This window comes from Camellia sinensis, chromosome 6, assembly GCF_055761805.1.
Source record: "Camellia sinensis isolate YWXY chromosome 6, ASM5576180v1, whole genome shotgun sequence".
NCBI classification, from domain to species: Eukaryota; Viridiplantae; Streptophyta; class Magnoliopsida; order Ericales; family Theaceae; genus Camellia; species Camellia sinensis.
Window position 1 is genome coordinate 1897501 of NC_138966.1, and position 7500 is coordinate 1905000.

Genomic DNA, 7500 nt, shown 5'->3' on the forward strand with positions numbered 1-7500 from the left:
CAACATGCCATGCCACGGCCTCGGCCCGCATGCCATGCCATGCCACGGCCACGGCCCGCATGACATGCCACGGCCTCGGCCCGCATGCCATGCCACGGCCTCGGCCCGCATGCCTTGCAACGGCGTTGCCCAACATGCCATGCCACGGCCTCGGCCCGCTTGCCTTGCCCCCGCGTTGCCCAGCATGCCATGCCACCGCGTTGCCCGGCGTGCCACGCCTTAGCCTTAGCCAACATGTCGAGCCACGGCCTCGGCCCGCATGCCTTGCTACGGCGTCGCCCAACATGACTTGCCACGGCCTCGGCCCGCATGCCATGCCACGGCCTCGGCAAGCATGCCTTGCCACGGCGTTGCCCAACATGCCATGCCACGGCCTCGGCCCGCATGCCATGCCATGCCACGGCCCGCATGTCTTGCCACGGCGTTGCCAAACATGCCATGCCACGGCCTCGGCCCGCATGCCTTGCGACGGCGTCGCCCAACATGCCATGCCATGGCCACGGCCCGCATGCCATGCCACGGCCTCGGCCCGCATGCCTTGCTACGGCGTTGCCCAACATGCCATGCCACGGCCTCGGCCCGCATGCCTTGCCACCGCGTTGCCCAGCATGCCATGCCACCGCGTTGCCCGGCGTGCCATGCCTTAGCCTTGGCCAACATGTCGAGCCACGGCCTCGGCCCGCATGCCATGCCCGGCCACGGCCCGCATGTCTTGCCAGGGCGTTGCCAAACATGCCATGACACGGCCTCGGCACGCATGCCATGCCACGGCCTCGGCCCGCATGCCTTGCTACGGCGTCGCCCAACATGCCATGCCACGGCCTCGGCCCGCATGCCATGCCACGGCCTCGGCCCGCATGACATGCCACGGCCTCGGCCCGCATGCCATGCCACGGCCTCGGCTCGCATGACATGCCACGGCCTCGGCCCGCATGCCTTGCTACGGCGTCGCCCAACAAGCCATGCCACGGCCTCGGCCCGCATGACATACCACGGCCTCGGACCGCATGCCTTGCTACGGCGTCGCCCAACACGCCATGCCACGGCCTCGGCCCGCATGCCATGCCACGGCCTCGGCCCGCATGACATGCCACGGCCTCGGCCATCATGCCATGCCACGGCCTCGGCCCGCATGCCTTGCCACGGCGTTGCCCAACATGCCATGCCACGGCCTCGGCCCGCATGCCATGCCATGCCATGCCACGGCCACGGCCCGCATGCCATGCCACGGCCACGGCCTCGGCCCGCATGCCTTGCTACGGCGTCGCCCAACATGCCATGCCACGGCCTCGGCCCGCATGCCGTGCCACGGCCTCGGCCCGCATGCCGTGCCACGGCCTCGGCCCGCATGCCTTGCCACGGCGTTGCCCAACATGCCATGCCACGGCCTCGGCCCGCATGCCATGCCATGCCACGGCCCGCATGTCTTGCCACGGCGTTGCCAAACATGCCATGCCACGGCCTCGGCCCGCATGCCTTGCGACGGCGTCGCCCAACATGCCATGCCACGGCCACGGCCCGCATGCCATGGCACGGCCTCGGCCCGCATGCCTTGCTACGGCGTTGCCCAACATGCCATGCCACGGCCTCGGCCCGCATGCCTTGCCACCGCGTTGCCCAGCATGCCATGCCACCGCGTTGCCCGGCGTGCCATGCCTTGGCCTTGGCCAACATGTCGAGCCACGGCCTCGGCCCGCATGCCATGCCATGCCACGGCCCGCATGTCTTGCCACGGCGTTGCCAAACATGCCATGCCACGGCCTCGGCCCGCATGACGTGCCACGGCCTCGGCCCGCATGACGTGCCACGGCCTCGGCCCGCATGACGTGCCACGGCCTCGGCCCGCATGACATGCCACGGCCTCGGCCCGCATGCCTTGCTACGGCGTCGCCCAACATGCCTTGCCACGGCCTCGGCCCGCATGCCATGCCACGGCCTCGGCCCGCATGACATGCCACGGCCTCGGCCCGCATGCCTTGCCACGACGTCGCCCAACTTGCCATGCCACGGCCTCGGCCCGCATGCCATGCCACGGCCTCGGCCCGCATGACATGCCACGGCCTCGGCCCGCATGCCTTGCTACGGCGTCGCCCAACATGCCATGCCACGGCCTCGGCCCGCATGCCATGCCACGGCCTCGGCCCGCATGCCATGCCACGGCCTCGGCCCGCATGACATGCCACGGCCTCGGACCGCATGCCTTGCTACGGCGTCGCCCAACATGCCATGCCACGGCCTCGGCCCGCATGCCACGGCACGGCCTCGGCCCGCATGCCTTGCTACGGCGTCGCCCAACATGCCATGCCACGGCCTCGGCCCGCATGCCATGCCACGGCCTCGGCCCGCATGACATGCCACGGCCTCGGACCGCATGCCTTGCTACGGCGTCGCCCAACATGCCATGCCACGGCCTCGGCCCGCATGCCATGCCAAGGCAGCCAAGCCCCAAGGCCAAGGCCAGCAACATGGCATGCCACGGCGAAGGCAGCCCAGCCAAAGCCAGCAGCATGCCATGCCAAGGCCAGCAGCATGCCATGCCACGGCCAAGGCAGCCCAGCCAAAGCCAGCAGCATGCCATGCCACGGCCAAGGCAGGCCAACCAAAGCCAGCAGCATGCCATGCCAAGGCCAAGGCCAGCAGCATGCCATGCCACGGCCAAGGCAGGCCAGCCAAAGCCAGCAGCATGCCATGCCAAGGCCTAGGCCACCAGCATGCCATGCCACGGCCAAGGCAGCCCAGCCAAAGCCAGCAGCATGCCATGCCAAGGCCTAGGCCAGCAGCATGCCATGCCACGGCCAAGGCAGCCCAGCCAAAGCCAGCAGCATGCCATGCCAAGGCCAGCAGCATGCCATGCCACGGCCAAGGCAGCCCAGCCAAAGCCAGCAGCATGCCATGCCACGGCCAAGGCAGGCCAACCAAAGCCAGCAGCATGCCATGCCAAGGCCAAGGCCAGCAGCATGCCATGCCACGGCCAAGGCAGGCCAACCAAAGCCAGCAGCATGCCATGCCAAGGCCAAGGCCAGCAGCATGCCATGCCATGGCCAACGCAGGCCAGCCAAAGCCAGCAGCATGCCATGCCAAGGCCTAGGCCACCAGCATGCCATGCCACGGCCAAGGCAGCCCAGCCAAAGCCAGCAGCATGCCATGCCAAGGCCTAGGCCAGCAGCATGCCATGCCACGGCCAAGGCAGCCCAGCCAAAGCCAGCAGCATGCCATGCCAAGGCCAAGGCCAGCAGCATGCCATGCCACGGCCAAGGCAGCCCAGCCAAAGCCAGCAGCATGCCATGCCAAGGCCAAGGCCAGCAGCATGCCATGCCACGGCCAAGGCAGCCCAGCCAAAGCCAGCAGCATGCCATGCCAAGGCCTAGGCCAGCAGCATGCCATGCCACGGCCAAGGCAGCCCAGCCAAAGCCAGCAGCATGCCATGCCAAGGCCTAGGCCAGCAGCATGCCATGCCACGGCCAAGGCAGCCCAGCCAAAGCCAGCAGCATGCCATGCCAAGGCCAAGGCCAGCAGCATGCCATGCCACGGCCAAGGCAGCCCAGCCAAAGCCAGCAGCATGCCAGGCCAAGGCCTAGGCCACCAGCATGCCATGCCACGGCCAAGGCAGCCTAGCCAAAGCCAGCAGCATGCCACGCCAAGGCCTAGGCCAGCAGCATGCCATGCCACGGCCAAGGCAGCCCAGCCAAAGCCAGCAGCATGCCATGCCAAGGCCAAGGCCAGCAGCATGCCATGCCACGGCCAAGGCAGCCCAGCCAAAGCCAGCAGCATGCCATGCTAAGGCCAAGGCCAGCAGCATGCCATGCCACGGCCAAGGCAGCCCAGCCAAAGCCAGCAGCATGCCATGCCAAGGCCTAGGCCAGCAGCATGCCATGCCACGGCCAAGGCAGGCCAGCCAAAGCCACCAGCATGCCATGCCAAGGCCTAGGCCACCAGCATGCCATGCCACGGCCAAGGCAGCCCAGCCAAAGCCAGCAGCATGCCATGCCAAGGCCAAGGCCAGCAGCATGCCATGCCACGGCCAAGGCAGCCCAGCCAAAGCCAGCAGCATGCCATGCCAAGGCCAAGGCCAGCAGCATGCCATGCCACGGCCAAGGCAGCCCAGCCAAAGCCACCGGCATGCCATGCCAAGGCCAAGGCCAGCAGCATGCCATGCCACGGCCAAGGCAGGCCAGCCAAAGCCAGCAGCATGCCATGCCAAGGCCAAGGCCAGCAGCATGCCATGCCACGGCCAAGGTAGCCCAGCCAAAGCCAGCAGCATGCCATGCCAAGGCCTAGGCCAGCAGCATGCCATGCCACGGCCAAGGCAGGCCAGCCAAAGCCAGCAGCATGCCATGCCAAGGCCTAGGCCACCAGCATGCCATGCCACGGCCAAGGCAGCCCAGCCAAAGCCAGCAGCATGCCATGCCAAGGCCTAGGCCAGCAGCATGCCATGCCACGGCCAAGGCAGGCCAGCCAAAGCCAGCAGCATGCCATGCCAAGGCCAAGGCCAGCAGCATGCCATGCCACGGCCAAGGCAGCCCAGCCAAAGCCAGCAGCATGCCATGCCAAGGCCTAGGCCAGCAGCATGCCATGCCACGGCCAAGGCAGGCCAGCCAAAGCCAGCAGCATGCCATGCCAAGGCCTAGGCCAGCAACATGCCATGCCACGGCCAAGGCAGGCCAGCCAAAGCCAGCAGCATGCCATGCCAAGGCCTAGGCCACCAGCATGCCATGCCACGGCCAAGGCAGCCCAGCCAAAGCCAGCAGCAAGCCATGCCAAGGCCAAGGCCAGCAGCATGCCATGCCACGGCCAAGGCAGCCCAGCAAAAGCCAGCAGCATGCCATGCCAAGGCCAAGGCCAGCAGCATGCCATGCCACGGCCAAGGCAGCCCAGCCAAAGCCAGCAGCATGACATGCCAAGGCCTAGGCCAGCAGCATGCCATGCCACGGCCAAGGCAGGCCAGCCAAAGCCAGCAGCATGCCATGCCAAGTCCTAGGCCAGCAGCATGCCATGCCACGGCCAAGGCAGGCCAGCCAAAGCGAGCAGCATGCCATGCCAAGGCCAAGGCCAGCAGCATGCCATGCCACGGCCAAGGCAGCCCAGCCAAAGCCAGCAGCATGACATGCCAAGGCCTAGGCCAGCAGCATGCCATGCCACGGCCAAGGCAGGCCAGCCAAAGCCAGCAGCATGCCATGCCAAGGCCTAGGCCACCAGCATGCCATGCCACGGCCAAGGCAGCCCAGCCAAAGCCAGCAGCATGCCATGCCAAGGCCTAGGCCAGCAGCATGCCATGCCACGGCCAAGGCAGCCCAGCCAAAGCCAGCAGCATGCCTTGCCAAGGCCAAGGCCAGCAGCATGCCATGCCACGGCCAAGGCAGCCCAGCCAAAGCTAGCAGCATGACATGCCAAGGCCTAGGCAAGCAGCATGCCATGCCACGGCCAAGGCAGGCCAGCCAAAGCCAGCAGCATGCCATGCCAAGGCCTAGGCCAGCAGCATGCCATGCCACGGCCAAGGCAGGCCAGCCAAAGCCAGCAGCATGCCATGCCAAGGCCAAGGCCAGCAGCATGCCATGCCACGGCCAAGGCAGCCCAGCCAAAGCCAGCAGCATGCCATGCCAAGGCCTAGGCCAGCAGCATGCCATGTCACGGCCAAGGCAGCCCAGCCAAAGCCAGCAGCATGCCATGCCAAGGCCTAGGCCACCAGCATGCCATGCCACGGCCAAGGCAGCCCAGCCAAAGCCAGCAGCATGCCATGCCAAGGCCTAGGCCAGCAGCATGCCATGCCACGGCCAAGGCCAAGGCCAAGGCAGCCCATCCGAAGCCAGCAACATTCCATGCCAAGGCCAACGCAGCCCAGCCAAAGCCAGCGGCATGCCATGCCAAGGCCAAGGCCAGCCGCATGTCTTGCCACGGCCTTGTCCCGCAGCGTGGCGTGCCTTGGCCTTGGGCTAGAATATCGCATGCCATGCCCTTGGCAAGCAATCCTGTCCCTCGTGTAATTGCCATTTGGTTTGGCTTTGACTTACGTATATGTTGCCCTGCGAAATGCTTGTCCCTCGGGTAATAGCCGTTTGGTTGCTTTTGACTTGCGAACACGTTGCTAGTGCTTTCCCCAGTGGAAGCTTGTTGGGAAAAGTATGTCCCTCGGAAGTTGCCTGTTGCGTTTGTTATTTGCATTCGAGCTATCCGATGCTTGCTCGGTTTCTCTAAGAGTTTTTGCACGTTCGTCGGGCTTTTTAATTATTTATTTACTCATAAAAATTATAATAAAATAAATTAAAAATAAAAAAATAATTAAAAAAATTACTATAATTACTAGTGCCTCATCTTATAATTGTTGGAATTTTTCTAGAATTTTTTGAGTATTTTTAGTAATTTTTATTATTTTTTAAGTATTAAAATTGAAATAAATTAAAATAAAATATTCCGGTGGCCAAATATTTTTTTATAATTTTTTTTATGGTGTATTAAATTATTTCATACAACTTTCATGTTGAAAGTTTTGGCAAAAAACCATTACTTTTTAAAAAAACCCCATTATGACTCCTCGAACATGGTTGATGTTTCCTCCTGCCAGATTGAAAAGGGCTTAACAGGCTATTATAAGGGGGGGGGGCACCTCCCTTAAGGCTGGCCAGCATGGCCAGGCCACAGGCCACGCCTATGCCTAGGCGGGCGCTTGGCACATGCCATCGCTTGGCTTGTGGCATTGGCTTGTGGCATCGAAACTACATAGCCAAGCACGGGATGCGTCGAGTGGCGGCCCGCGGTGGTGGCGGTGGCACGTTGGCCTAGGCCAGCATGCCATGCCACAGCCTTGGCCAGCAACATGGCATGCCAAAGCCTTGGCCAGCAGCATGCCATGCCCTGGCCTTGGCAAGCATGTCATGCCACGGCCTTGGCCAGCAGCATGCCATGCCACGGCCTTGGCCAGCAGCATGCCATGCCCCGGCCTTGGCCAGCATGTCATGCCACGGCCTTGGCCAGCAGCATGCCATGCCACAGCCTTGGCCAGCAGCATGCCATGCCACAGCCTTGGCCAGCAACACGGCATGCCAAAGCCTTGGCCAGCAGCACGCCATGCCCCGGCCTTGGCAAGCTTGTCATGCCACGGCCATGGCCAGCAGCGTGCTATGCCCCGGCCTTGGCCAGCAGCGTGCCATGACACGACCTTGGCCAGCAGCTTGCCATGCCCCGGCCTTGGCCAGCATGTCATGCCACGGCCTTGGCCAGCAGCATGCCATGCCACGGCCTTGGCCAGCAACATGGCATGCCAAAGCCTTGGCCGGCAGCATGCCATGCCGCGGCCTTTGCCCGCAGCATGGCAAGCCCAAGCCTTGGTCAGCAGCAGCATGCCATGCCAACGCCTTGGCCAGCAGCATGCCTTGCCACGGCCTCGTCCAGCAGCATGGCATGCCACGCCACGGCCTCGGCCATCAGCATGCCTTGCCACGGCCTCGGCCATCAGCATGCCTTGCCACGGCCTTGTCCAGCAGCATGGCATGCCCGGCCTTGGCC